Raw genomic sequence first — 8,491 nt, forward strand, 5'->3', positions numbered from 1 at the left:
GTATTTTCATACGGTTCAGTGTGCTGTCTACGGATCGGTTAGCTTTATATATTGTTCCGGGTGGTTATTCTGTTGGTTTTTCAGAAGTGTCAGACCTGTTGGAGAAATACTGAAACGGTTGGGAAAGCCCATTGGATGTAGAAATATTTTTTTCACATTTTTTCCCCTGTAAAAGCTGGTAAATTAATTGGGATTTTCGTACAGTTAAATATTGTATGTATGGTTCGGGTAACTTTATATTTTGTTCAGACTGGGCATTCTGTTGGTTTTTTGGAAGTGTTGAACTTGTGGGAGTAAAACTGACATGGTTGGGAAAGGCCATGGAATGAAGAAATATTTTTTCACATTTTTTTAACTTGTAAAAATTATGAAATTCAGAGATATTTTCGTACTGTTAAGTACCCTGTCTACAGATTGGTTAGCTTTAATTTTTTTCAGGGTGGGTATTCTGTTGATTTTCCAAAAGTGTTAGATGTTGGTAATTAGGTAAATAAATAGGTAAATTAACAGGTATTTTTGTACGTTTAAGTACCATATCTCCTGATCAGTTAGCTTTATATAGTGTATCTGGTGAGAATTGTGTTGGTTTTTCAGAAGTGTTAAAACTATGGGAGGAAAACTGCCATGGTTGGGAAAGGCCAGGGAATGCAGAAATATTTTTTTCACATATTTCCCTGTAAAATTTTGTATTGTTAAGTACTGTATGTATGGTTCCGGTAGCTTTGTATATTGTTCCGGGTGGGTATTTTGTTGGTTTTTGAAAAGTGTTAGACCTGTTGGAGAAATATTGAAATGGTTGGAAAGCCCACGGGATGTAGAAATACTTTCTTCACATTTTTTTCCTTTTAAAATCTGGAAAATTAATGGGGATTTTCGTACAGTTAAGTATTGTATGTACGGCTCGGGTAGCTTTATATATTGTTCAGACTGGGCATTCTGTTGTTTTTTTGGAAGTGTTAGAATCGTGGGAGTAAAATTGACATGGTTGGGAAAGCCCATGGAATATACAAATATTTTTTCCACATTTTTTTACTTATAATAATTTGGTAAATTAATAAGTATTTTCCTATGTTTAACTACCCTTTCTATGGATCGGGTAGCTTTATATTTTGTTCCAATTGGATATTCTGTTGGTTTTTGAGAAGTGTTAGCTTTGTGGGAGTAAAATTGACATGGTTGGGAATGGCCATGGAATGAAGAAATAAATCTTTCACATATTTTTCTCGTAAAAATTAGGTAAATTAATAGGTATTTTCGTACGGTTAAGTACCATGTCTACTGATCTGTTAGCTTTATATATTGTATTGGGTGAGCATTTTGTTGGTTTTTCAGAAGTGTTAATACTGTGGGAGGAAAACTGCCATGGTTGGGATAGGCCATGGTACATAGAAATATTTCTTTCAAATTTTTTCCCTGTGAAATTTAGATAAATAAAGAGATATTTTTGTACTATTAAGTACTTTTAGTACGGTTCAGGTAGCTTTATATATTGTGCCGGGTGCGCATTTTGTTGGTTTTTGAGAAGTGTTAGCCTTGAGGGAGTAAAAGTGACATGGTTGGGAAAACCCATGGAATATATAAATATTTTTTTCACATTTTTTTACTTGTAAAAAATAGTTATATTAATAGGTAAATTAACTGGTATTTTCGTACTTTTAAGTACCCTGTCTACGGATCGGTTAGATTTATATTTTGTTCCAGGTGTGTATGCTCTTGGTTTTTCAGAAGTGTTAGATCTGTTGGTGAAATTTTGAAACGGTTGGGAAAGCCCATGGGATGTAGAAATATTTTTTTCACATTTTTTCCCTTTTAAAAGCTGGTGAATTAATAGGGATTTTCGTACTGTTAAGTACGGTTCAGGTAGCATTATATATTGTTCCGGGTGGGCATTTGGTTGGTGTAAAAGAAGTGTTAGCCTTGTGAGAATAAAATGGATATGGCCAGTCAGTCAGTCAGTAACCTTTTATTGGCATAAAATGTATAAGACATATAAAAATAGGGTTTAAAATTTCAACAAAATAATAAAATGGGGTTACATGACCAAACAAATCTTAAAATGATTAAATAAACTATATGACCCATTATGCACGGGGGTTTTAGCGCACATTCGGGGTGGAAAGGCGGCGACTAAAATCACGGATAACGCATGGAGCCGGCTGCAACCGGCTGCAGCTTCGGTGCATGCCGCCGAAAAAGCCGCGTCAGTGAAACGCAGAAGAAAGCGCAGCTTCCAGGTCTGCGGGGCGCAACCAGAAGCGGCGCCCGGATCGGCGTGTGCATAATCGGTTACTCTGGGTTTTGCCGCCATCGCGCCCCGCCCCGTGTATAACCGGTATGCGTCGCGTCTTCCCACTCCGCGTTTTCCATGTGACCCGAAATCGCCGTTTCGGCGGCCGTGCATAATGGGCCTAAGAGATAAAATACAAGGTAGGCAGCATATTATAAAAGCATCTTAGTTTAAACTCTGGCAACTAAAATGGTTATCTCTGGGTCTTTGTCAGAGAGCAGAAAATGCAAGGTCATAGATTTACTTACAGAAGGCTTGTTTCCCAGCAAAGCAACAAAGCTGTCATCCCGACACTGCTCATATAAGGGGCAATCTAGCAAAATGTGTGAGACAGAGTCAGGGCAACCAGAACCACATGGACAGAGTCTCGCATGGTATGGGATATGGTGGAATCTTCCCTCTAAGACCTTTGAGGGGAAAGCATTCATTCGTGCCAGGACAAAAGCTCTTCTCAGGGGTGGGACATCAAGGAGATGCAAATATGTAGGCATAATATTTCTCTGCATAATGATGCCAAAGAATGCTGGTGAGCAGACTCGAGGCTGGGTAGGTATGATTTCCTGCTGCTCATGGTCTAAAATTCTCTGTTTAATAATCCGGAAGATACATTTTTCTTCCAGAGGTAGTAGGGAGTTCAGATCGATGCCAATGGAGACTAATTTTTGTTCAATAGCCTGGAACCATTGAAATTTAAGAGGGTCACTTTTTAGACAAGTTAAAAGGCTGCCAGTTTCTATTCTAAAAAACCGTCTGACCCAAAATTTAAAAGTAGCTATCCAGGCCCTTGTCTCTACCCTAATTTGGCCAAATTCTGCGCAAATGGCATGGTAGGAGACACAGATGGGAACCCCTGCAATTTGCCTATAGAAAGCAGATTGAACACCCTCAATAGATTTATTAAAGGCAGGAACCCATAAGGGGCATCCAAACAGGAGCTGAGACATTACTTTGGCATTAAAATTTTTAATTGCTGCAGGGATAAATTGGTTACCTTTCGCAGAGAAAAAGAACTGTTTTATCAAAGAAGATGAGGATTTGGCCAGATTGATAGCTCGTTGGCAGTGGGAGCTCCATTTCTGGTTATACTGGAAGGTAACACCTAGATACTTAAAAGTTTTGACTTGTTCTATTGAAGTGCCTCCAATAGACCAAGTCATTGCATGCCAGCTCTTAGAGAAAACCAAAACTTTTGTTTTACCATAGTTAATTACTAACTTATTATCTTGGCAATATTGGATAAGTATCGTTGTAAGCCAACCCTTGTATATGACAGTATTGTAGTATTGTCGGCATACAACAACAAAGGAATATGCTGGGAACCGAGTTTTGGGGGATGACCATTAATTGGTTCCAGTTTTAACGCTAAATCATTAATGAATAAATTGAACAACAAGGGGGCCAGAATACAGCCTTGCTTAACTCCAATGGTCATTGAAATCTTAGAGGTTAAGTCTCCCTTTGAAGAATACCGGACTTGGAAGGAGGTGGACACATAAAGTTTTTGGATGAGAAACACAAGTCTCGGTTCCATACCCATTGATCGCAATTTATTCCAGAGCATATCCCTATCTATCTTATCAAAGGCACTTTTAAGATCTATAAAAGCTGTATATAGCCTCTTACCATTTTGGGACGTATATTTCTCGGCCAGGCATGAGAGAGTTAAACAATGATCTATAGTAGAGTTACCCTGCAAGAAACCAATCTGTTCAGGACCTATAATTCTTTGAGAGCGAGCCCAATCAGTTAGGCGCCGTTCGAGATGTTTTGCATAAATCTTACCTATAATTGATAATAAACTAATAGGTCTAAAATTATTAGGGTCATTATGGTCACCCTTTTTAAACATGGGAATAATGATTGAATTCAACCAAGAACTTGGGACAATCCCATGTAAGTCAATTAAGGTAAATAAGTTGGCCAAGGGAGGAGCCCACCATTTATGGTTGTTTTTTAGAAGTTCAGCTGAAAAGGCATCCTGGCCTGGGGCTTTGCCTATCTTAAGGCTCAGAATTAATTCCTCTACTTCGTCAGGCAAAACTGGGGACCATCTAGGGACATTAGTTGGGATGGAGTCATTCAGCAGATTTTCTGGAGCGCTGGGACATTAAATAGAGCAGAAAAATGATCAACCCAAACTTGGGGGGCAATAATAAGTTCTAAATTATCAGTCTTCCCCCTCAAGGGTCCTCTTACAGCTGACCAGAATGCTTTGGAATTTTTGGATTTAACAATGTCAAATAGGCGGGCCCAATTATCGTGAGAGTAAAGCCGTTTTTTCTCTCGGATAAGACAATTATACTGTTTTTTTTTTGTTCAAAGTAACTGTGGATAATAGTCTGATCCTCTGACGATTGGGCCTGTCTAAATAGCTCTCTCCGGTTTTTTTTTGAGATATGACATTCTTGGTCAAACCAGGAGGAATTGCTGCCTTTGTTACAGACTGGTTGTGCTTTAAGGCCGCAAAGGATATGGTTGGGAAAGCCCACGGAACACAGAAATATTTTTTTCACATTTTCTCCCTGTAAAATTTATGTAAATAATTAGGTATTTTCGTACTGTTAAGTACTGTATGTATGGTTCAGGTAGCTTTATATATTGTTCAGGTTGGACTTTTGTTGGTTCTTGAGAAGTGTTAGCTATGTGGGAATAAAATTGACATGGTTGGGAAAGGCCATAGAATGAAGAATTTTTTTTTCACATTTTTTTACTTGTATAAATTAGGTAAATTCATCGATATTTTCGTACGGTTATGTACCATGTCTACGGAACGGGTAAATTTATATTTTGTTCCGGGTGGGTATTATGTTGGTTTTTAAGAAGTGTTAGACATGTTGGAGAAATATTGAAATGGTTGGGAAAGGCCACGGAATGAAGAAATATATTTTTTCACTTTTTTTTACTTGTAAAAATTAGGTATATTCATAGGTATTTTCGTGCGGTTAAGTACCCTGTCTGCGGATCGGTTAGCTTTATATTTTGTTCCAGGTGGGTATTCTGTTGGTTTTTCATAAGTATTAGACCTGTTGAAGAAATATTGAAATGGTTGGGAAAGCCCATGGTATGTAGAAATATTTTTTTCTCATTTTTTCCCTGTAAAATTTAGGTAAATAATTAGGTATTCTCGTACTGTATGTACGGTTCAGGTAGCTTTATATAATGTTCCAGTTGGAACATAATGTTCCTGTTGGTTCTTGAGAAGTGTTAGCCATGAGGGAGTATAATTGACATTCTTGGGAAAGCGCATGGAATATATAAATATTTTTTCCACATTTTTTTACTTGTAAAGATTAGGTTAATTCATAGGAAATTTTGTACGGTTATGTATCTTGTCTACTGATCGGTTAGCTTTATATTTTGTTCCGGGTGGGTATTCTGTTGGTTTTTCAGAAGTGTTAGACATTTTGAGAAATATTGAAACGGTTGCGAAAGACCATGGGATGTAGAAATATTTATTTCAGATTTTTTTCCTTGTAAAAGCTGGTTAAGTATTGTATGTACGGTTCGGGTAGCTTTATATATTGTTCAGACTGGGCATTCTGTTGGTTTTTTGGAAGCGTTAGACTTATGGGAGTAAAATTGACATGGTTGGGAAAGGCCATGGAATGAAGAAATCTTTTTTTCACATTTTTTTACTTGTAAAAATTAGGTAAATTCATCAGTATTTTCGTACGGTTAAGTACCCTGTATACGGACCGGTTAGCTTTATATTTTGGTCCAGGTAGGTATTCTGTTGGTTTTTCAGAAGTGTTAGACCTGTTGGAGAAATATTGAAATGGTTGCGAAAGCCCATGGGAAGTAGAAATATTTTTTTCACATTTTTTTGCTTTTAAAAGCTGGTAAATTAATAGGTATTTTCGTACTGTTAAGTACTATATGTACGGTTCAGGTAGCTTTATATATTGTTCCGGTTGGCATTTTGTTGGTTTTTAGATGTGTTAAAACTGTGGGAAGAAAACTGCCATGGTTGGGAAAGGGCATGGAACGTAGAAATTTTTTTTCCACATTTTTTCCCGGTAAAATTTAGGTAAATAATTAGGTTTTTTCATACGGTTAAGTACTGTATGTACGGTTCAGGTAGCTTTATATATTGTTACGGGTGGGCATTTTGTTGGTTTTTGATAAGTCTTAGCCTTGTGGGAGTCAAATTGAAATGGTTGGAAAAGCCCATGGGATATATAAATATTTTTAAGTACCATGGCCTTTCCCAACCATGGGAGTTTTCCTCGAACAGTATTAACACTTCTGAAAAACCAACAAAATGCCCACCCGATACAATATATGAAGCTAACCGATCAGTAGACATGGTACTTAACCGTATGAAAATATCTGTTAATTTACCTATTGATTTACCTAATTTTTACGAGAAAAAATATGAAAGAAATATTTCTTCATTCCATGGCCTTTCCCAACCACGTAAATATTACTCCCACGAGTCTAACGCTTCCAAAAAACCAACAGAATGCCCATTCTGAACAATATATAAAGCTACCCGAACGTTACATACAGTACTTAACAGTACGAAAATACCTAATTATTTACCTAGATTTTACAGGTTAAAACTGGGAAAAAGATATTTCTACATTCCATGGCCTTACCGAATCATTGCAGTGTTCCTCCCACAGTTTTAACACTTCTGAAAAACCAGCAAAATGCCCACCCGATACTATATATAGAGCGACCTGAACCGTACATACGATACTTAACCATACGAAAATCCCTATTTATTTACCAGCTTTTAAAAGGAAAAATGTGAACAAAATATTTCTACATCCCATGGGCTTTCCCAACCGTTTCAATATTTCTCCAACAGGTCTAACACTTCTGAAGAACCAGCAGAATAACCACCCGGAAAAAAATATAAAGCTAACCAATCCTAAAACAGCGTACTTAAACATATGAAAATTCCGAAGAATTTACCTAATTTTTACAAGTAAAAAAATGTGAAAAATATATTTATATATTCCATGGGATTTCCCAACCATGTCAATTTCACTCCCACGAGGCTAACACTTCTCAAAAACCAACAAAATACCCACCCGGGACAATATATAAAGCTACCTGAAACATAAATAAGGTACTTAACCGTATGAAAATACCTAATTATTTGCCTAAATTTTACAGGGAAATATGTGAAAAAAATATTTCTACGTTCTGTGGCCTTTCCCAACCATGGCAGTTTACCTTCCACAGTTTTAACACTTCTGAAAAATTAATAGGGATTTTCGCACGGTTAAGTATCGTATAAATGGTTTGGGTAGCTTTATATATTGTATCGGGTGGGCATTTTGGTGGTTTTTAGAAGTGTTAAAACTGTGGGAGGAAACCTGCCATGGTTGGGAAAGGCCATGGAACGTAGAAATATTTATTTCACATTTTTAACATCTTGGTAAAAGCTAAAAGTTAAGTATTGTATTTACGGTTCGGGTAGCTTTATATATTGTTCAGACTGGACATTCTGTTAGTTTTTTGGAAGCGTTAAACTTGTGGGAGTAAAAATGACATGGTTGGGAAAGCCCATGGAATATATAAATATTTTCCCACATTTTTTAACTTGTAAAAATTTGGTAAATACGTATTTTCCCATGGTTAAGTACCCTTTCAACGGACCGGTTAGCTTTATATTTTGTTCCGGGTGGATATTCTGTTGGTTTTTGAGAAGTGTTAGCCTTGTGGGAATAAAATTGACATAGTTGGGAAAGCCCATGGGATGTAGAAATATTTTTCCCCATTTTTTCCTTGTAAAATCTGGTAAATTAATAGGGATATTCATACATTCTGTTGGTTTTTTGGAAGCATTAGACTCGTGGGAGTATAATTGACAAGGTTGGGACAGGCCATGGAATGAAGAAATGTTTTTTTTACATTGTTTTACTTGTAAAAATTTCTTGTAAAAATTAGGTAAATTATCAGGTATTTTCTTACGATTAAGTACCATGTCCACTCATGGGTAAGCTTTATATATAGTATCGTTTGGGCATTTTGTTAGTTTTTCAGAAGTGTTAATACTGTGGGAGGAAAACTGCCATGGTTGGGAAAGGCCATGGAACGTTGAAATATTTTTTTCACATTTTTTCCCTGTACGTTTAAGTATCGAATGTACGGTTGAAATATTGAAATGGTTGGGAAAGCCCATGGGATGTAAAAATATTTTTTTCAAATTTTTTCCTGGTAAAAACTGGTAAATTAATAGGAATTTTCATA

The sequence above is a fragment of the Paroedura picta genome, chromosome 1 (assembly GCF_049243985.1).
Source record: "Paroedura picta isolate Pp20150507F chromosome 1, Ppicta_v3.0, whole genome shotgun sequence".
NCBI classification, from domain to species: Eukaryota; Metazoa; Chordata; class Lepidosauria; order Squamata; family Gekkonidae; genus Paroedura; species Paroedura picta.